The sequence below is a fragment of the Nelumbo nucifera genome, chromosome 3 (genome assembly GCF_055504915.1).
Source record: "Nelumbo nucifera cultivar China Antique chromosome 3, China Antique-T2T, whole genome shotgun sequence".
Lineage (NCBI taxonomy): Eukaryota > Viridiplantae > Streptophyta > Magnoliopsida > Proteales > Nelumbonaceae > Nelumbo > Nelumbo nucifera.
This window is the reverse complement of record NC_142651.1, coordinates 47,560,207-47,583,119: the sequence shown is the minus strand read 5'-3', so window position 1 is coordinate 47,583,119 and position 22,913 is coordinate 47,560,207. Positions and strand designations below refer to the sequence as shown.

Genomic DNA, 22,913 nt, shown 5'->3' with positions numbered 1-22,913 from the left:
TGGAGGATCAATGACTCATTCTTCAAAGATTTGGAAATCCTTGCTCGACACCAAATGAGCTATTTGGTTTCCATCCCTCCTCACAACATTAAACCTGTTTACCACTCAATTAATCCATAAGAGTGTAATGTTTGGTGTCCGCATCCAACTCCCTCTTATGCACGCTACCACTAAACCTTGCAACCACTTTGCATTATTACTTCAGCTTATAGCATATAGCAACACATTTGCAAAATGAAAAGAGCTTGATATGTAATACCTAAACCAACTTTAGCATAAACTATGTTGAACCTTTTAGGCTTAATTTGTGCTCATTTAGCTAAGAAAACTTTGACTAAGGAACTGCTTCATAATAGTTGAAATCATGGTTTTCAAAACCGGACCAGACCGGACGATCGGACCAAAAAAATTGGGAAACGGCCAGGTGAATTTCGGTTTTCCCAAAACCGGATTTTCTCAAAAAACTGTTGACTCGGGCGGTTAACCGTTTGAACGGTTTTGATCATTTTTTAATTTTTATAATTTTTATAATTTTTTGTCTGAACGTACTGACTGTTCAACCCAGTAATCGGACCCCTAACCGGTTCGGTTTTAAAAACTATGGTTGAAATTGCTGAACTGAATTACTTAATTTTTTTCTTTAAATGGATAAAATAATCAAATAATAAAATGTTTTTATAAAAGTTGTCTCTAAGCCAACTTCTTTAGAAGGTCAATTCTAAAACTTAAAAAGCAATGGCACTAGTAATCAATCTTTTCATCCTTTATTTATTCTCTATTTTTTCACTACAAATAATCCCTAGTACTTATATCTCTATTTGAAACAATTGGATAAAAAAAAAACAAATGTACCAACATAGATATTTATGTTCAGAGTTGTTGATAAGCATGAAAGACGTACTTGAGCTCTCTTCTGTTGGTGGACAACTACAAGCAATGTCTGAACAAATTAGCTAAAATAAGTAGGTGATATGTTCCCGAAAGCCCTTAAAGATTTTGAATGACTACAAGCAAATAGTTGACAAAGGAATCAGAAATGTTATTAACAAAATAAAATCTAATCATAATAAGATGACTTTTTTTTAATTTGGGGGGGGGGGGGGGGGTAGATCAATTTTTGGTTGGTTAGCAAATGAAAAGGAGCTTTTAATTCCATATTGTGATTCATAGTAGTAAAGGTCGATCCTTTTCCCATCTATTTTTAGTTGGATTCATCACCTAAATTATCTTGTATCTACTATAAGTATAATATAATGATTTCCGTCCTATTTAGACACTCTTATCCAAATATTGGAAAATATGTTATGGAAAACAAAGGCTCAATAATAGACCTATATAACCAATTAGAAATACATAGAAAATAATGAATTTCAAGTATAACAGTGCAGATACAAGACCTTTATCAAAGGAACAAGAGGAAGCTGAATGGATGTAGGATAGCAAACCAGGAGTAGCAACTAGCTATGCATTCCGAATTTCTTCTTTTAAAGTTTATGTCAAACCATAAATAGCTTCTTTTTGCATCCAGATAAGCAAAATAGATTAGTTAAATTCATACATCTTCACAAAAAAAGGGAATAGAAAAAAAGAAAACAATAAAGTAGTTAAACATATCTTAAATAAATACATGTCAAGCATGAAGAGATCAAATATGCACATCAATCGACTCTGTCCAAGGTAGATCTAATGTGTAGATCATGAGAATAAGATATATGGATTACATAGCTTGAGGAAAATATTTTTTTTTTCTGCAAAGCCCTTACAATCTTTTATTATCAATTAACTCACTTTTAACCTATCTAAATTAATAGATAGTTGCAAATTATCAAAAAAAAAAGGTTGCCTATAAGATGCAAATACCTATAGGGAAAATGAAGAGTTAGTAAACCAAAATTAGGAAAATAATCACAGCGGGAACCAAAAAATTCTAGTTGATCTCATTCTCAAAATTCCTTCTATGAACAACTTTTCCAGCTACACTGAACTATCTTGGATCACTATAGTGTAAAAGTAGTTCAATAGCATGTACTTAAATTAAGAGAATAATTCCTAAACAATTAAAATATGTAATATTTTTTTTTGAAAATATGTATTGAAACTTTGAAAGAAATGAATCAATTATCATTTTCTAACAGAAATCTTGAAAATTTTGAGTTGATTTTGGAATGATTGCTTGTAATTGTGATAAAGAACATGAGATAATTCTTAGGAAACAATGAGCACCTACAACTCTAGAGTCCTATGAGGCTGACCATACCATTCCTCGTACTCATCAATATTTCTTATCCGGAAATCCTGCAAAATGATTTCATTTTATTTTCTATACTAATTACATTGAAACCAATGAGGACTTCTTTGAAATGCAAGTAACAAGACCATGAAATTAGACAAACTACTTGTACTAAGAAGTGCAACCAAAGCGTACTGCAGAAAGATCAACAATCTTCAGCTCCTTGGGAAGGCCCTTGATGATTTCTTGTCACAATAAGGAAATAGCATATTTTGTTAAAGTTAGGTGGTCTTGTCATGAAAATAAAGTTACCATATGTTATATGTGCTCCAGAGAAGTAGGCTTCATCAGACCATGGAAAAACTCTCTGATTGAGGTGCAAGTTGCAAGGAGAGGCTTATGCTTGAAGTAAGATGCCACCTTTGAAAAAAGAAAAAGAAATTTAATTAGAGTATTAACATGAATGTTGTAACCTGGTACATTTTGAATCTTGCATTGGGCTAAATTATTTAAATTCTTAGCACCATTCAACCTATAAATAGTAAACTATGTATTCAACATCAAATTTGTTAATTCAAGAAACATAGCAGCAAAACAAGTGTAGTGCAGCCCACAAAATGAGCAACACTTGTGAGCATAAGTGTATGAGGCCTACTTTTTAAAACACTAAATTAACCATCAATCACCATTGGAATCACAAATTACAATTGCTGTTTGACCTACAACTTGGTAGCTCTTATATGATCTTGCAGCTTAAGTAATGGATCCTAATTTAAGGACCAAAAAGGCATCCATGCATCCTTCCCAATCCCTCTATAACTTCTCTTCCACTTTTCTTCCCCTTGGTGGAGGTATGAAACAATTTTTAGGGCAATTTTTTTAGTTATAGGCCAGCGGTTTCTAATTTTGATAGGCCTAGCAATAGTTTTTGTTCTATTACTCTTTGTATTTAAATGTTACTAATGTTGAAAATGGGAAAATAATTTGGCACCTTTTTCTCTTCATTGATTCAAGTTCTAGCATGAGTGCAACTACTTTTGACTCTAGGTTCATCTTGACATCATGGAGGCTAGATCCTTAGATCTAGAGTGAAAAACCATTGAGATGAATTTTAATGTCAGCTAATTCAAATGGTGGAAAGTGTTGCTAGAGGTATGGTTGAGATGAAACCGTATTGGGGCTCTAAACAAGATAGTTCCTTCTTTATGTAGATGCTTGATTGCTAATTACTTTGTGTTGATAGCCTTTTAGAGGCTTTTTTGTGTTGATGTTCGGTAGTGGGAGATTGTTGTTCCTTTTTTTCCCTCTTCTATTCTTAAAAAAGAAACTTTGACTTGGGAGCACAAATTCTAATAATAAATGACATGGGTAGAAAGCATTGGAACAACATATTCATTTAAACATTGAGTCTCATAGATATCACTGTAGGGCAAGAAGTATGAAACCAGAAACAAATCCACCTTGTTTTGGAAAGATTCTAAGTTGACACATCTTAAAAGAGATCATTCCTAGATGATGAATGGAGAAATGGGTTTGAATACTATGGCTATCCCATAAGTACAATCCATATTAAAAAAATCAAGCACAAAATCTATAGCCAAATTTACAAATACATAAATTCACTATAGGGTGCTTGCCCGACCACCAAACAAAGACACAATAAAAAATTGGCCCCAATTTCAGAAAAAATAAAATCAACCCAAGATGAATTAGAATCTAATGCACTACCATGCTTCCTTCTCTAAATTTCAAACATATTATTTGAAAAAGAAAGAGAAAAGGCATAAAGTAAATAAATTTCCCTTCCTTAGCAATCAATTGTTTTTAAGTTCTTGAAGAAGTCGGAGTGTTTTGATCAAGACCACAAATGCCAGTTCATTGTAATAAGGGGAAGGTAGCAGAGGGAGATATACCTGAATTGTAAAAGCAATAGTGGAGCAGACATCCTATGAAAAAATGGAGACAAATGAGTTGATAGTAGAGCTCCTTTTCTCCACTCTTTCACGGCAAAATGAAAACCTAAGGTATTTGATTGTATAAGAAGAAAAGCATATTTCAAGTAAATGAAGAAGATATATACATACCTAATGTCACTTCAAGTAGAGGAAAAAGTGTTGAAGTTCTTACCTCAACTCAAAATCAAACTTAGGGTTTGTTTGGTGTTAGCTCAATTTATTGAACTGAATGGATTACTCGATTAAACAATTCAGATAATATCAACGCTTCAACTTTAAGGAAATATAAACTTTAAAATTCTGAAAAAAAAAAAGTTATATAAATAAATAAGACATAGAAGGCAAAGTGCCTATTTTGCTTTAGGTAAAGGACTATCGTATGGTTCACAAGAAACAAAATATGAAAAAAAGAAGAAGGCTTCACCAATCGTATACATTCAAACCCAATCAAAGAACAAAAGAAATGAGAATAAGGAAATGTCAAAAAGCTTACCTAATTGCTCTGGCACTAGCACTGAAGTGATGACCAAAATCAAGAAAGGTGAATAGATAACTGAGATTGAGCAGACAATCAATCACCCCAGTGGAGAAAAATAACACTATAACATTGAGGATTAAGTTCAAAGAAAAGGTATCGAATGAAGATGTGTTTTGAGTTGTGGATTGGAATGACTCTGCGTGTCTTTTTCTTTTTGTGTGAAAGGACCCCAGGAGTCTAAGCAATACAAAATTGAGTTTGCGCGTGGGAGGAAAAGTTTTCCCTCCTATTTTATTATTTTTTTATTTAAAGTTTCTCATAACATATAGCATTCACATACATAGCTGAAAACCTATACCGACAGATGTCAAAAATCCAATGGAATAGATTAGTTATATAGCGATGGATTATAAATTCCATTAGTATAGCATGGAACTATAATGACGGACACATGAATCCATCGGTATTTTATAGATATATATTGGTGGATGAAAATATTCGTCACTACAAACTACTAATACCAACGGATTTTAACCATTTGGTAAATACACCTGTCAATATATATAGGCTTTTAGCGATGGATTTATGCTTTCGATGGTATATTTTAAGAGATGTAGCGACGGATGAACATGTTATGGATACAGCGCCTGGCAGCATATTGCGGCGCAGTCATAGGCAGCGGCACGTATAGCAGGCCGCACAGCAGCACGCATCGCCCAGCAGCGTGCAGCGTGCACCGCACGGCAGCAGTACTGTGAGACGTGTGCGCCGCCGGCAGCAGTAGTAGGGCGGGACCCACACGATAGCTCATCAGGGTGGGTCCGCACTTATCTTACCACATCAACTCTGCTCGCCAACTCGCCTTGCGTTCTGCCATCTCAGCCCTGGACAAGTGCTTAATAGGGGGTGTACCGCCACTGCTCCCCACACTGGATGCTAATCTGGAATTGGTGCTCGTCTGTGGCTTCCGTTCTGGGCTGGCTGCCAGATATGGAGCCATTCCGAGTGGTTCCCTGTTGGCTACCAGCAAAGACCCTCCTCCAGTAGGCTTTGGGTTTGTCCAAGCCGCTGCTGGGCATCCCATGCTGGACGGCCCTCGGCTAATCTGCAGTTTGCGCTCGAAAGCTCGGGCTAAATTCATTGTCGTGACCAGGTTAGGCAGGCTGTGCATCTCTACATCAACTCTCAGGGGTTCGGCTAGACCAGCTGTGAACATATCCACCTACTGGTCTGGGCGTACTGAAGAGGCCCTGGTAAGAAGGGTTTGGAACTGCCGCTGATACTCTGCTACGGTCCCGGCCTGCTTGAGGTTAATGAGTTCCCCCGAGGGGTTGCTTGTTAATGGGGGTCTGAACCGAAGGAGGCAATACGACTTGAATTGATCCCAACTAAGACATGGTTCCTCCTGCTCCACTCGGTAGAACCAGAGTTGCGCTTCTTCGGTTAGGTGGAACGCGGCCAGGCTGACATTGTCCTTCTCCTCCGTGCGCTGATTACGGAAGATTTGCTCACAGCGGTACAACCATCCCAGTGGGTCACCGCTGCCGCTGTATGAGGGAAACTCCAGACGACTGTATTTGGGTATGACCGTTGTTGTTGGGGTGGCGTTCTGTCATTCACCGGAGTCCTCGACCCGATCTGGATGGCGGTTGTTGTTGGTGGCCGCCTCTTCAGGACTCCTTTCTCTAGTGGAGAAGTATAACTCCAGTAGGCGCCGAAGCTCCCTGACATCCTCTTTGACTTCTCTTACTTCCGTGTGATTTTCAACGAGTCGGTGTTCCAGTTCGTGAACCCTAGATGATAGCTGCTCCATGTCGCCCATGACGCTAGGCTCTGATACCAGAATGTTATGGGCCCGCGCGTAGGATCTCATCACGGGTCGGTCCACCGGGAGAAACTCCTGTCTTCCCTTGCCCTTGCCCTTGCGTACAGACCCTATTGTGGCAATCGCGTGAGTGATTTGTCCAAGAGATCACTCGAACTCTCCTAACACCTTTCTTGGTTGAAAACTGAATGCCTTTACTTCAATTCGTAGCTCCTTAAATAGGAGATTACAAAAGGAAACTCCTTGTTGGATTCGGCTAGGCTAGGTAATCCAACTTAACTCAAACTCCTAATGGTAATACAACTCTTACTTAAGATAAGATAAGATAAGGATAAGGGATGAGGAATGGAGTAGTTGGCGGCGAGTTGGCAAGTAGAGTTGATGTGGTAAGATAAGTGCGAACCCACCCTGATGAGCTGTCGTGTGGGTCCTGACCTACTGCTACTGCCAGCGGCGTGCATCTCACAGTGCTACTGCCGTGCGGTGTGTGCTGCTGCCGTGCGGCGCGTGTTGTTGCCGTGCGGTGCGCACTGCGCGCTGCCGGGCAGTGCGTGCTGCTGTGCGGTACTGTCGGGTGGTGCGTGCTGTTGTGCGGCCTACTGTGTGTGCCGCTGCCTATGACTGCGCCGCAGTGTGCTGCCGGGCGGTGTGTTGGGAACAATTCAAATCCTATTGCCTCCTCCGGTTTAGACCCCCGCTGACAAGCAACCCGCTGGGCGAACTGATCAACCTCAAGCAGACCGGGACTGTGGCGAATTATCAGCGCCAGTTCCAAACTCTTCTCGCTAGAGCAGCCTCGGTATGCCCAGACCAGCAAGTCGATATGTTCACAGCAGGGCTAGTGGAACCCCTAAGGGTGGACGTTGAGATGCAGCACCCCCCTAATCTAGTCACAGCTATGAACCTCGCACACGCCTTCGAAAGGAAGATGCAGATCTCCCACGGGGGCTTCAGTATAGGACGGCCGACAACAACATGGACGCCTTCGAAGACAGCAGGAGTGTCTCCCTCTTCGATCACCAGCAGAGAACCAAGGCTGCCTGCGGGCAACCCCTCCAGATCAGCGTCAAGCATAGGAAGCAGCAGGTCTGCACCCCCCATTAGGCGGCTGACCCGAGCCGAGATGGCGGAACGACGCACAAGGGGGCAGTGCTTCAACTCCGATGACCTGTACTCTGCCGGCCACAAGTGTAAGAAGTTGTTCTGTCTTCTAGTAGAAGAACTCGAAGAGGAAGAGGACGAACCTGCAACGTCAGAACCAGAAATCTCCCTCCATGCCATTATAGGGGTCAAGACCTCCCAAACCATGCAACTGAGAGCATTGATAGCAGAGCGGCCGGTCCGTATTCTGGTAGACTCGGGTAGCACCCACAATTTCATCAGCGAATAGGCGGCCCGCAAGTTAGAACATCCCATGGAAAGAAGACCACAATTACAGGTGGTCGTGGCAAATGGGGAAACAGTTCACAGCCCCGGAATTTGCAAAGACACTAGAATTCAGGTCGGAACAGAGTCCTTCCAAGCAGATTTATTTGTACTATCCTTGGACGAATTTGACATCATCCTAGATATTAAATGGTTGATCACGCTTGGACCAATTCTATGGGACTTCGCCGCCCTGACCATGACCTTCCACTTGGATGGCAAACCAGTCACATGGCGGGAAACCAGAATAAGAACAAGGGCACAGCTGCATACACTCCAAGGTGGGGACTCACGCTCAACAGATATGGAAAGGCTCCTTACGGACTTCTCTGCAGTATTCACGGAGCCCAAGGGGCTTCCCCCTCCTAGAGCTTGCGACTACCGAATCCCTCTGATAACCGGATCAGATCCCGTTGTTATCAGGCCCTATCGCTACCCACATCGGCACAAAGATGAAATAGAAAGACAGTGCGCAAACATGTTACAGCAAGGGATCATCCGCCCCAGCCGCTCCCCCTTCTCCTCCCCAGTTCTCTTGGTGCCCAAGCAAGACGGGACTTGGAGATTCTGTGTGGATTATAGAGAGCTTAACAGCCGGACGGTCAAAGATAAGTTTCCCATCCCAGTCGTAGATGAGTTGTTAGACGAACTCCATGGAGCGCAGTACTTCTCCAAGCTAGACCTCCGATCAGGATACTTCCAGGTCTGAATGACCCCAGAAGATGTAGAGAAGATGGCCTTCAGAACACACCATGGCCACTTCGAGTTCTTGGTCATGCCCTTCGGTCTTAGCAACGCGCCATCCACATTCCAGGCCCTGATGAATGAGGTGTTTCACTCCCATCTCCGCAGATTTGTCTTGGTATTTTCCGATGACATCCTAGTCTATAGCAAATCTTGGGTAGAGCACGTGCAGCATCTGTGAATTGTTCTTGAACTCCTGCAGCAACATCAGCTCTTCCTCAAACGGTCAAAATTCTCCTTTGGGGAATGCAGGGTCCTTTACTTAGGACATGTGATTAGCAGTCAAGGGGTCACTGTGGATGACTCCAAGATTCAGACCATCAAAGAATGGCCCAGACCGCAATCCACCAAGGCCCTTCGTGGTTTCCTAGGGCTGACCGGCTACTACCGCAAGTTCATTCACAATTACGGACTGCTGGCAGCCCCGCTAACAAGTCTGCTCAAGAAAAACGCCTTCCTCTGGGACGGTACAACTGAAGCAACCTTTGTAAAATTAAGAGAAGCCCTCTCCTCCACACCAGTTCTACAGTTGCCAAACTTTGATCTTGAGTTCACAGTGGAGTGTGACGCCTCCGGCACCGGCATAGGCGCGATACTACAGCAACAAGGGCACCCAATCGCCTTTTTCAGCCGCAAGCTGGCCGACCGCCACATTAAGTTGCCCGCCTACGAACGAGAACTTATTGGCCTAGCTAAGACAGTACTGGAGGTCGTACCTGTGGGGCAGATCCTTCATAGTCAAGACGAACCATTACAGCCTCAAATATCTGTTGGAACAACGGCTCACCACCTCGCCACAGCAGCATTGGGTCAGCAAACTCCTTGGATTTGACTTCCGGGTAGACTACAAGGCGGGGACCTTAAACCATGCCGCAGATGCCCTGTCCCGTCGCGACGACGACATGCTACTCCATGCAATCTCATAGCCCCGAGCCTCCCTGCTAGAAGACATTTGGAGTGAACTGCCACAGTCACCCGAATGGGGAGACCTGCTCAGGACAATACAGGCGGGAATGGCCAACTCCAATTGGAGCATACAGGACGGGTTGGTACTGTACAAGGGCAGAATTTATCTTCCAACCGATTGCCCCTTAATTCCCTCCGTTATCTCCAGCATACACAACCTCATGCATGAGGGTATCCAGAAGACACTGCACCGCATCCATGCAGATTTCCATTGGCAGGGCATGAAGGCTTCGGTACGGAACTTCATCCAAAACTGTTCAACGTGCCAGCAGCAGAAGTGGGAAAACTTTAACCCAGCAGGCCTTCTCCAACCCCTCGCCCTCCCCACTCAGATCTGGGCAGATATTTCTATGGACTTCATCGAAGGTTTACCCAAGGTGGGAGGGAAATCGGTGATATTTGTAGTAGTGGACCGCTTCTCAAAGTATGCCCACTTCCTTATCTCACCCCTACAGCACGGTCTCAGTGGCCCACGCCTTCTTCGGCCACATCTTCCGATTACAAGGGCTACCCGAGTCCATTGTAAGTGACAGGGACCCGATCTTCACCAGCGCCTTCTGAAAGGAGCTCTTCCGACTGCAGGGAACAGACCGCGCCTTCTCCTCCGCCTACCATCCACAGATGGGCGGCCAAACAGAGGTGGTGAACCGGACAATAGAGATGTACCTCTGCTGCCTTGTGGGAGACCAGCCCAGGCGCTGGGTGGAGTGCCTTCTGTGGGCCGAATACTGTTATAACACGTCCTACCACTCCTCCCTTGGCATGACTCCCTTCTGGGTGGTATATGGCCGAAACCCTCCCCGTCTCCTATCATACGAGCCAGGCTCAACACGGTTGGAAGAAGTAGATCGCAGCCTCCAAGATCGCGACGCCCTCCTGGCCGAAGTCTCCTTGTGCCTATAGCAGGCACAGGCGCGCATGAAGCACGCCTACGATCAGCACCATTGCGAAGTCACCTTCGAGCCGGGACAGTTTGTTTGGCTGAGGCTCCAACCCTACCAACAGCTCTCCCTCAAGCGTCGAGGACCCCCCAAGCTGGCCCCAAAATTTTACGGGCCCTTCAAGGTTCTCAGACAGATCGGGAAGGTTGCCTATCAACTCGAGCTACCAGAGCACAGCAGAATCCATGACATCTTCCATGTGTCCCTCCTGAAGCCTTTTACAGGGACTCCCCCGGACCAAGTGCTTCCTCTACCACCTCTAAAGGACGGCAGACCCATCCTCCTACCTTGGGCTCTTGTACGGTCGTGCATCAATCAGGGTACCTTCGAGGTTCTAGTAGAATGGGACGAACTACCATCAGCTGAGGCCACCTGGATCCCCTGGATTGATCTTCACAGCACCTACCCCGAACTCAAGCTTGAGGACAAGCTCGTAGTCCAGGAGGGGTGTGATGTTATGGACACACCGCTCGACAGCACACTGCGGCACAGTCATAGGCAGTGGCATGCACAACAGGCCGCACAGCAGCACGCACCGCCCAGTAGCGCACAGCGTACACCGCACGGCAGCAGCACTCGGCAGTAGCACGCGCCGCACGACAGCAGCACGCACCGCACGACAGCAGCATTGTGAGACGTGTGCGCCGTCGGCAGCAGCAGTAGGGCGGGACCCACACGACAGCTCATCAGGGTGGGTCCGCACTTATCTTACCACATCAGCTCTACTCGCCAACTCGCCGCCAACTACTCCATTCCTCATCCCTTATCCTTATCTTATCTTATCTTAAGTAAGAGTTGTGTTACCATTAGGAGTTTGAGTTAAGTTGGATTACCTAGCCTAGCCGAATCCAACAAGGAGTTTCCTTCTGTAATCTCCTATTTAAGGAGCTACGAATTGAAGTAAAGGCATTCAGTTTTCAACCAAGTAAGGTGTTAGGAGAGTTCGGGTGATCTCTTGGACAAATCACCCATGCGATTGCCACAATAGGGTCTGTACGCAAGGGCAAGGGCAAGGGAAGACAGGAGTCTCTCCCGGTGGACCGACCCATGACGAGATCCTACGCGCGGGCCCATAACAGAACATACCCATTGGTAAAAACAATCTATACCAACGAGTTTTGACCGTTAGTAAAACTATTCGTTGGTATATGTACTTTTTTTGTAATGTAGGAATTTGTAGAGAAGGCATAGATGAATCTTCTAAAGAGTTGAGTTAATAAATGTAATTAAAATATATATAGAAAAAAAAACATGGCAAGGGCTATAATTAGATATGGGTATGCATTTTCATGTTCAAAGCAAAAAGGTAATAAGTGTATACTTTCTGATTTAAATCTAGAAGTGAAACATATTTCATGCAATGTTTTAAAAGCTAGTATATTGAAGATATACAATAAAGAGAAGAAAAAATTGTGGGATTTATTACAATCATTTCTTTTAGAATTTCTCACATTGGATATGTGGATTTCAATTACCATAGAATCATATATGTGCATCACAGTACATTTTGTTGATAGTGAGTGAAGATTACATAAATGGAATATAAGTTTTTCTCATGTACCACCCCCTCACTAGTGTTGCAATTCTAGAGGTGTCAAATGCATTTAGTGAATGAAAAATTGAGAACAAGTTGTTCTCTATTACTTTAGACAATGGTTTTGCCAATGATACATTTGTTAATTTGTATAGAAGGCGTCTTAACTTGAAAAATGCACTTTTATCGTATGGAAAGTTTATTCATGTGTATAGTTATACACATATTTTAAATCTTATAGTACAAAAAGACTTGAAAGCAATAGATGATGTAGTGCTTAAAATTAAAGAAATTGTAAATCTTGTTAAATGTTTTGAGGCACGCAAATTGAGAGTAGTTGAATGTGTCATTCAATTGATAATTGAGAGTAAAAATAAACTAATTTTGGATGTTTTTACAAGGTGGAACTTTACATATTTGATGCTTGAAATAATTATATTTTATTGAAGTTTTTTTCATTTAAAATTATATGATCTAAATACTTTAACGCTCCAATTGAAGAAGAATGGGTGAAGATAGAAAATTTTGTTTAAGTTTTTGAAAATTTTCTGTCATAACCAACATTTTCTCAAGAACCTAATATTCAACATCAAATTTATATTTCATGGGGTTTGGAATATTGAATTGTATTTAAGGGAAGAATGGAAAGGTAGAGATGAATTTTTTTACGGAGGTGGCCAAATCTATGTTAAGTAAATTTGACAAATATTGAAAAGAATATAACATTCTTTTGTCAATTGTTATGGTTCTAGGTCCTTGTTTCAAATTGAAACTTGTGGAATTTGTATATAAGAAGTTGTATAATATATAATATATAACAAATCACATTATTCTTGTTGGAGAAACATTGAAGAACTTATTTGATGATTACATGAATTGTAGTAGTGTTATGCCTAATGTGAAATCAATTACTAAAACTAAGTCCACCGGTGATTCGATGAATGATGAGGAGTTTAATCCATTGGTGGTAATTATAATTTGAATGATTTTCTTTTAGGAAAATAAAATTATAAAGTTTTCATATATTAATTATTTAGTTAATGTCTAATTGTTGTTGTGTAGGAACTTGGTACTTTTTTAAATTTAAGTCTATGCTATCGATTTAAAAAATCTTAATTAGACTTGTATTTAGAAGAAATAAGTATTGATCGAAAAAAAAAAGATATTGATATTTTAGGATTTTGGAGATTTAACGAGTCTCGCTTTCTTGAGTTATCAAGGATGGTTCGTGATGTTCTTACAATTTCAGTCTCTAAAGTTGCTTCAAAAGCTACATTTAGTGGTGGGGATAGAATTTTAGAGCAATATCGCATTTCTCTTCTTCCAGAAAAAGTTGAAGCTCTAGTTTGTACATAAGATTGGTTGTTTAGGTCAGAAGGTAAAATTTCCCCTTTGTGAATATTTATTTATGTAGATAACTTAAAGTTTTTTTATAATAAAACCTTATTATTAGTTTAAAAAAGTTCTGATTAATTTATTCTTTAGTTTATTTTTAATGTAGAGGAATTAGAGAATGAAATGATTGATGCTCATTTAGAGGTGGATCCATGGAATTCTACATCTAATCATTCTAGTAGTGTAGAATCATAGAACTTCTGCATTTAGAAGTTTCATAATTGCAGATTACAGACTTTCAACAGTTGGAGTTTCTTTTAGAGACCATGCTGATGAGGTTTTTCTGGTACACTCCATACCAACTGGCAAGAATACTTCAATTAGAATTAGTTTTGAGCTTTTGTTTTAAGGTCTCCTCATTGTGTAACTCTTGGATATGCAAAATGTATTAATTGGACCTAAGGTTCTCATAATTTGGAGTAAACATTTTGTTTAGTTGGATCCCAATAGTGCATTATACTAATGTAAAATATTTGGTTTCAGATATTTGCTTGTGGTTTTGTTTTTGGCTCTATCTAAACTGTTTTTTTTTTTTCATTTTTTTACACTACTAAAGTCTTTGTTAGATATCTCCTACAATGAGGTTGGTGCATTTTTTACGGGTCCTTCTCATTTCTAGTCAGTTTACAAACATTAAGTTGCAATATTGGTGGGCAAGTACTCTGCAGTGAACCTACCTGCTTGGACCTCCAATTATGCAAAGAAGAAGTATACTTAGGAGATTGTATATGGGTTTGATTTACCTTCTTATTTCACTATTTCTTTATATAACACAATCTTATTTATCCAGAGCACAAGAAGCTGAAGCATTGCATAACTTGAATTTGGCGCATGGCAGTGAGATATCTAATTCAGGATCTCACTTGGAGGATTTCAAAAATATACCATTGGTCAGAACTGCAGATATTCTGTCACTTGGTGGATGAAGAACATTAGTGAATAGCGTGATGGCTTATTATGCAGCACAACTAGTCAATCTCAACTTAAGGGGCAGATATATAAAGGACTCAATACAACAACTTCAGAGACAGTGTTCTTCAAGATGCGCCCAACTCTTACATTGAATTGATTCGCTTGTCTTAAATTTAGATTGGTTCAGCCGATATTCTTCTACTTCTTCCTCTTTTATATGATTCTACTTCAGATTTCAATTTGATATTAACAGTGCGTTTTATCCAATGGAGTCCGATGGAGGTTTTGTTTATGATAATTCTAGTTCTGAAAGGTAATCATTCAGTTCTAAGCTTATATGTTATATCAATTTAGAAATATAGAGAAGCAATTGAAGTGATATGGTGGCCTTTCTTTTTGATGCTTCTTAAGCCCTTTTACATGAAGTTCAACCCAAACCCAACCCACTCATACCTGCCCAATAGTAGGGGTGTTCTAAACGAATCATAGGCCTTTTTTGTAATAGAACTGGTACTATCGGTTTTAGAAAACCGGTAGCTAAAACCAAACCAATGCCAATTGGTTAACCAGTTGACCGGTTCGGTTAACCGTCAGTTTGGTTTATTGGTTTTTTAATTTTTACAATATATATATAATATTATATTTTTAATAATAAATAATATATCATATATTGTAGATATATATTTATATATAATACATATTTATTAATTTATAATATATAAAATATATGTATACTAGTCGGTTCGGTTAGTCGTCGGTTTTCTATATTGGTTAACCAAAACCGAACCAGTACCTTCAGTTTTTTTAAACACTGAACCAAAACCGAACAGACCAGTTCGGTTAACCAATTTTTTGGTTTTTTTTCTTTGCTCACCTCTACCCAATAGCCACCCCTACTAACTCGATCCATTCTTCTATCCCCACTAAGAATGCCTCGTATGTGCAAATTTCTTTGTAGGAATAAAGACCTTGTTTACACATGAAAAGTAGGGTTGTCAATGAGTGGGGTCTATGCCAGGACCACCTAGAACTAGATCCGATCTGACATGAAATATTGAGGACCCAAAACCGAACCAGGCCAGGGTCTATAATTTTTAGACCCAGAACCAAACTAATTGGTTCTTGAGACAATCAGGTCTTACCTAACGGACCCGATTATAATAAATAAATATATATATGTTTAATATATATTAAATATTATATATAATTTATTTAATATTTTATATTATATATATATATATTATGTAATATAGCTTGGGTCGGGTCTAAATCAATTTGGGATTGGGTGGAACCAGTTCCAAATCAATAATAATTGGGATATCAGGACCCAAACTGATCTATCGATTCTAGTTCCTGAAACTAGAACCAACCCAATCTGTTCAAGTCTGTCGGGTCCATCGGGTTGGACCCGACCCATCAACAGAATGTGAAGGACATTTAGAAAATTCTTAATAGAAATCTAGCAATGAATCCCACTAATAAGTAACCAATAGATCCCGAGGGTGTAGAGTAGAGTGTTCCTATAAAGTTTTGATTAGGGGTGAACAAAAAAACCAAAAAATCAGTTAACTGAACCGGTTAATTCGGTTTTGGTTCAGTGTTTTCAAAAAATCAAAGGTACCGGTTCGGTTTTGGTTAACCAATACAGAAAACCGATGATTAACTGAATTGACTGGTATACATATATTTCTATATATTTTATATATATTTATGTATATTATATATTTTTTATATATTATAAATTAATAAATATGCATTATATATAATATATGATATATTATTTATTATTTAAAGTATAATATTATATATATATATATATATTTTTTATAATATATTATAAAAATAAATAAACTGAAAAACCAACGATTAACCAAACTGATCAACCAGTTAACCGATAGGTTTTGATTTGGCTTCGATTATCAGTTTTCCAAAAACTAGTACTACCAGTTCCGTTACAAAATGTGTCCCAAGGTTCAGTTAATCGAACCATGAGCACCCCTAGTTTTGATATTTCATATCAGCACTTACCGTTCAAGATGATAGAGGCATATACAGTTAATCGACTTAAGAATTGTGGAGCCTTTTAAAAACAGGTCCAAAATATTGCAAGTTTGCAACCTATTGATGCATATTGTATGATACATATTGGGTTTTAAATTAACAGAAACCTCATTTAAAGGGATTCAGGGGGTCTTTGGATTTAATCATTAGTGTCCCACTTGTCTTACTAAACCCTGAAATCACAACTTAAGCAGAAAAAAAAAAATAGAGTATCATTGCATAAAGCATGTGAAACCCTTTTTTCTGCATTTTGCCATATCAATACTTTGAACCTTAATTACAACCACCAAAAAGGTTTTTTTTTTTTTTTGGATAATACATAAAAATGAGCAGAATTTGGGAATTGTCAATAGCAAAGAATCAAAGAATTTTGGATATTACTATTCGTTAGCAGAAAGAATCAAAGAATAGTAAAGAAGTAATTGTCGATAGCAAGCGCAATATAATAAAAATATGGGTTAGCAGAATTTGGGAATTGGGATGACGCCATAACATCTCAACAACAAGCTATAGAAATAATTGCTAGCAATTCTCTACTAATATAGAAAAAATTATGCCATGGTATATATAAAATATCAAACAACATGACAGTTTAATATGTTCCATATTATAAATTTAAATCTAACATGGATAACATGCAAGAACAACATCAGGATAATTTATGCCCATGAAATAAATCCATGCTCTTAGGAGAAGATTTAGAACAAATAGACTTTGTTGAAGGCTTTTTACCAGGCTGATGTACTAGAAGATCCCCCTAGATCCTTTACAACATCAAAGTTACCACAAGATATTTTTTTCCTGGGGTTGCAACATGTAATATTCAATTAAATCATAATGCAAATATAATGAGCACGCACTAAGTCAAATATTCTTTAAAAAAAAAAACTGCACATAAAACCTAATACAACAACAGGAATGGAATCTAGGGTTTGCCCTCCAATCCTATAACGTTTTGCATTTGATATTAGAAGGGTTGAATTTGAGATTTCGCAAAAGGTGAGTTCCACAATTTTGGACTAATTTTTCAACGTAGGTAATAATAGCTGGATTCGAATTCGCGTCTCTGCTGGCCAAGCTAACAGGCCAACCGATCCACCACTCAGTTGGTGAGGGGTTGCATAGATCATTTAAATTCTACAAAATGTGGAAGGACAAAAGTTTAGAAAAGCTCATTTTCGATTTTTGCAACAAATGATTCAAATACAGCCTAAGAGATGCAAATCATAAAAAAGTAAAGATCACATAGATGTAAGCAAGGTGAAGGAGTCGAAGATGGAAGGATGACTGGTAAGAAAAAGGGTTTCTGCAGGAGACAAGTTGTGCAGGAATGTGCATCAATCTCTGCAAGATACATACTCCATGAACGATTCATTGGCTCAGTTTGAAAAGAGTACAAATGCAAATATATACAATGCAAATACATATAAAATAATACAAAATATAAGGTTTTGCACTCTACATATTTGCATTTGTACTCCTTCCAAATAAGCCAACCAACATGGTACCAAGTAAGTACTATTCCAGTATCTTCTTAACAGTGTTAATGCACAAACACTTGCATGCATAACAGTAAACAGTCGGTGCACTAGAATGGAGGGGCCACGGAAGGCAACTTAGAGTGCAAGGAGAGACATCAGAACTAAAGAGCTTCTTAGAATTCACATTAATCCAATTGCAGCTTGATAGGAGCCTTCTTGGCCAAACCAGAAGCAACAGGGAGTTCACTGATCACTACCCCCAAGAGCACACAACCTACTTAGCATCGAGCCAGTCAAAGTGGGCCACATCTCCCATGTGTTCGTGCTTCTATCTTATGATGAATGAAGTTCTAGGAACCGTCTGATAACAGCTGAAATGGCTGAACTCACATAGTTTCTTGATTTGAGTTTTCTTCTTGATGTGCAGAATTCGATGATATGAGCTGTGAAATGATAATCGGTCAGATCCTCCGGCACTGGCCGATGACCCAACACTGAAGCAACCTTGCTACAGGATAATATCAATATGTAAGACACCAATATGCATACCTAGCTACATTTTCTTGGATCCTATCTGTTTACCATTTCATTTCTTTACAGCCAATACCATTCAGTCACTTGCATTTGCATATAGCACATGGTAGGTACACAAGCATGTTGATTGAAGAGGAACTGTGTAGTATTACTATTGAGCTGTGTTACAATATCAAGCTTAGCTTGGACTAGCATATATTGGATTATTACTGCCTGGTCATGTTATTTCTTGTTTGAAATTATTTTCTCAGGCAAAGCAAAACTAGTTGATTGAAGAGGAAGATGTGAAGGACAGACAAGGAAGGATATTTGGAATGAAATCCTCTTCTATTACTTCTATTTGTCACCCCCCCCCATGAAAAAGGAACCCATTTCTGGTTAGTATCCTGAATAATCTAATCTTTTGTGTGTGACTTCATTTCTTAAAATGCTAAAATGACCCTATTCCTGTTGTAAGTCCATTCATGCAACTCAACATATGCACTCAAATACGAAAAAACAACATGGAATGATTCAATTTCAATGGTTTCCAAACACCCAATTGATGTGCCATTGAGGGGCATAAGGAAAAGCAACCGACCAAGAACATCAGCTGCACAATGAATGGATTCGTCCAGTGGTGGCATTGTAATTTGTAACTGTCTTTCAGCACTGATAGAAAACTTGGGATCTCAGGTTGGTCAACTGTCGCAGAAAAATTACAGTTCTCTGTAGCATAGCAAGGAAACTAACAGATATTCTGGTTGGTTCATCTTGAAATGTTTTGGTTGAATCCGGACTTGCTCCTCACAGAACGCGCCTCACAGCGCTTTCAACCACGCATTGAGAACATCTCCTGTACTTAATTTTATTATTCATGGGAAGATGTTCCCAATGCAGGGCTGCGATGTCCTGTGAGGTGTACTCTGAGGGGCAAATCTGATTCCGTTTTGGTCACAACTCACAAAAGATTTTTAATGTGATTGAATCAGTAAATCTGATTGGTTGTGTTGCCACCCCAGGGCATTGTATGCTAGCTTTCATGACACTGATTGAAGACCCATAAGCTAAAAGTAAGTTCTGCTTGATTTGATTTGGACTAAGTACTTGCCACATTTGTTGTGGTGGTTGTACCTCGCATGCTACATCTCCCTGAGGTTTCTTTCATTCCACTAATGAGGGTCGGTGACCGAGTGACCATCATCCCTCTTTTGCATCCTTAGTGAGTCTTTTGACTCAAAATGCAATTAGGCTTCACTGTGTCTCCAACATTCTACATGCTATCAAGTAGTCACTAGCCCAGATTCTTGTGCTGTCTTTTCCGTCTTTGTGAGGGGGTGATGGGCTTGCTGACGCACTTCACACATCAGAAAGTTCACTTTTGCAAGTGGAACAACTTGGTTGATGGGTAGTATTACAGTCACTGGGTGTTGAAATTTAAGGCAGTAGGAAGTCACCTTTGGTGGCATGAGATATATAGGCCCATAAGATGGTTTTAGAATCTTTACTGGCACTAAATAGGAACCTGCAAGTGGGATATATGACTGATATTTGATAAAACTGTGAAACACAAAATGGGTCCAAGAGAGCTTATACATCATTACTGCAGTCTAATGCTGGAGCACATACAGTTACATGACAGTGAAACTAGCTCATTTCAATGGCAATCCCATAGCCAAAAGCAATGAAGTCTTACAAAAATCTATGATGGCTGTACTTGAGAGCACCAGGTGCAACCAACCAAGATCAAGTTAACCGGCAGACATGGAATTTTGGGAGTACATCCAAGGACAATCTTTTTGCCATTTAAGTTACTTTCACCAAGTGTAGAACTGCTTACAAATAATAGAAACAATTGCTTGGATTGTCCAAATTGACAAGACAGGTGGTACAGATGAACACAAGGATTTTAATTGCCATGTTATATACTATAGAGACAACAGTAATCTCTGCCAATAAAATAGAATAAATAATAAACCATCCTGCTTTAACTGTCAAAAAATTGATGATGGGGTATGCTTCAAGCTGCTCAGAAAATTTCTCAAGAATACTATTCACATCTTCCCCAAATTCCATACCAATACCTTCCCATTGTGTACATTAGCAAATACCTGATCATGAAGAAGAATTACAGATATGTTGGTTTCTGATGGTGGCAGGCCCAAATCTTAGCCAGCATACTGGTGCTGGAATATTTTCTCTATCACATTGTTCATGACATTCTTTTTCTCCAACAATTGGATTTTTCTTTTTTGTGCATCTATATATAAATATTTTCAAATGGGCCCTTTCAACCAGCACTATGGGCCAAAAGAGAACAATAACAGACACAATATGTTAGAGGAAATAACTAATAGGATATTACCCCATTAATCTTTTCTGCTACCTTATGGCTATATTTGGTTTGAAGGAAATGGTAGGGAAAGGAAGGGAAAGACAGGGAAACCAATACAAGATTTGTAAAGGTTTCCCTTCCTTTCCCCACATTTTCCTTCAAACCAAACATAGCCTATATGCTTACAGGATCAGAAAGTTCTCCACAATAATCGAAGGAGTGTATTTTATTGAAAAATAAACTGGGAAAGGAAGAAGAGAGTAAGTATGATAAGCTCAGCCTTTCTCAGCTTAGAATCATTTAGGCTATGTTTGGTTTGAAGGAAAATGTAGGGAAAGGAAGGGGAAGGTAGGGAAACCTTACAAACCTTGTATTGGTTTCCCTGTCTTTCCCTTACTTTCCCTACCTTTTCCTTAAAACCAAACATAGCCTTATGATCTTGATATTCTGGATGATGAAAAGCAGGCTTTTCAACCAGTAAATATGCTAGTTGTGGTAAAACTGACTGGGATAACTGTGTGAATTGTGTGTGCCTGACCCATCTCTCCTTCCTCATCAGATCCATGCTTTTTTAGGATGTCATTGAGAAGAGGAAACTGTATTAACATATGGTGATGTTACCCAAGTCTGGAATTTATGTTCCTGTGCCAGGAAATAATAATTAGCGCAGAATTTAGTACTTTAAGTCAGTGAACTGAACATGTGTGTAAGACAAAAATAGTAAGGTGTTTGAATTTGAAATTTTGGAAGACAGATTGGGAACTTGGTAAGGATATATCCTTAAGGTGGATCCCAAATGAGAATGGAAGCATTTAATTCTTCATTAAGGAAACACTGTTGTCAAATTTATACTAAAAGAAGATAACTCTTTATTTTTTATGAGCGTAAACAAGATACTCATAAGTGGAAGTCAGACTCAGACCAATTAGCATTTCTCATGGACTCATGGGTTGAAGTAGTGAGAAATGATTTGGGGGCCCATAACTTAACAATGGATATGACAGTGAAGAGGGAGGAATGGCAGAACAGGATTCATGTGGCCAGCCCTTTAGTGTAAGGACAAGGATTGAGTTGAGTATTTAACTACCAAAGAGCATATACAAAAAGAGATAGAAAATGATCTAATTCATGGCCTAAAGTATTAAAAAAATACAAGGCTTCAAGGTATAAGCAACATTGAGCATAGAAGATTCATTTAACTATAGGAATTTTGAAAAAACAAGAAAAGAATTTTGTAAATCCTCAAGTGATGAGCACATTTACAAGTACAGTTCCATAAATATTATCAAGCACTGTTTCCTTGTCAATTTGTTTCAGATCTCAAAATGTTTACCTTATCATTCCAAGTGAATAGATCTATATATCTCATTGTCTTGTCCCCTACTAGCCCTAAACCTTTTGTTCTCCCACACCTGTAAATTCCAATCACTTGTTACCTCTATCTGTAAACAGCCAATTAACCTATCATAAAAAGATGTGGGCCAGTTTACAACAGAAATTAGAACTTTTCACTATTTATGTTGGTACATTGCCTGAAAGAGGATTGGATTAGAGGTCTTTACATGACATACTAGATAAACTATAATAGTGCAAACCCACTGTTGAGTTTCTACAGAACTCATACCAGCTGAAATAGGAGGCAAATGGAAAGGTATTTCCATTGAACAGAATTGTGAGAGAACAAAAAGGAGGCTGGTGGAATTTAATTCCATTGAACATTGGAAAATGAAGAGAGGGGATGAATTAAATTGGTTCCTTTAAATGGAGCTTGTGGCTTGATTGTATGTGCTTTTGTTCATGGTTTGCCCCAGTTGGCTTATCCAGAATTGCAGAAAAAAAAAAAAAAAAGATACACTGCCTTAGCTGCGCCGATTAACTTTACAGTGGCGGTCAGAACACTAAATATATTATGCAATATTGCCCACTATTTATCGATTCCTCTTGATGGATACACCACTGTAAAGCCCATTGGCCATTGCATCTCTAGCACACAGTTCCTTTCTCCTCTGGCCTCATTAGTAATAGAGAGATTAGATGTTGACTATTTGAGTTCTTGTGCATATAAAGATTGGCCTATTTTTTCTTGGTTGCAATCTTTTGTAGGGAAAAATATTTAAG

General features: G+C 39.3%; 1 long non-coding RNA gene across 2 annotated transcripts; it reads right to left on the bottom strand.

Annotated features, from left to right (window-relative positions):
• Window positions 1-736: 736 nt before the first annotated feature.
• Window positions 737-4,937, bottom strand: LOC104609589 (uncharacterized). 2 transcript variants are annotated; one of them, XR_016083672.1, is made up of 4 exons: window positions 4,679-4,937; window positions 4,358-4,485; window positions 4,144-4,249; window positions 737-2,650 (listed from the first exon to the last, which is right to left on the bottom strand). It is a non-coding gene; the product is annotated as an uncharacterized LOC104609589 (long non-coding RNA). The 2 variants fall into 2 exon arrangements; XR_016083671.1 differs by lacking the exon at window positions 4,358-4,485.
• Between the last annotated feature and the right edge of the window lie 17,976 nt (window positions 4,938-22,913).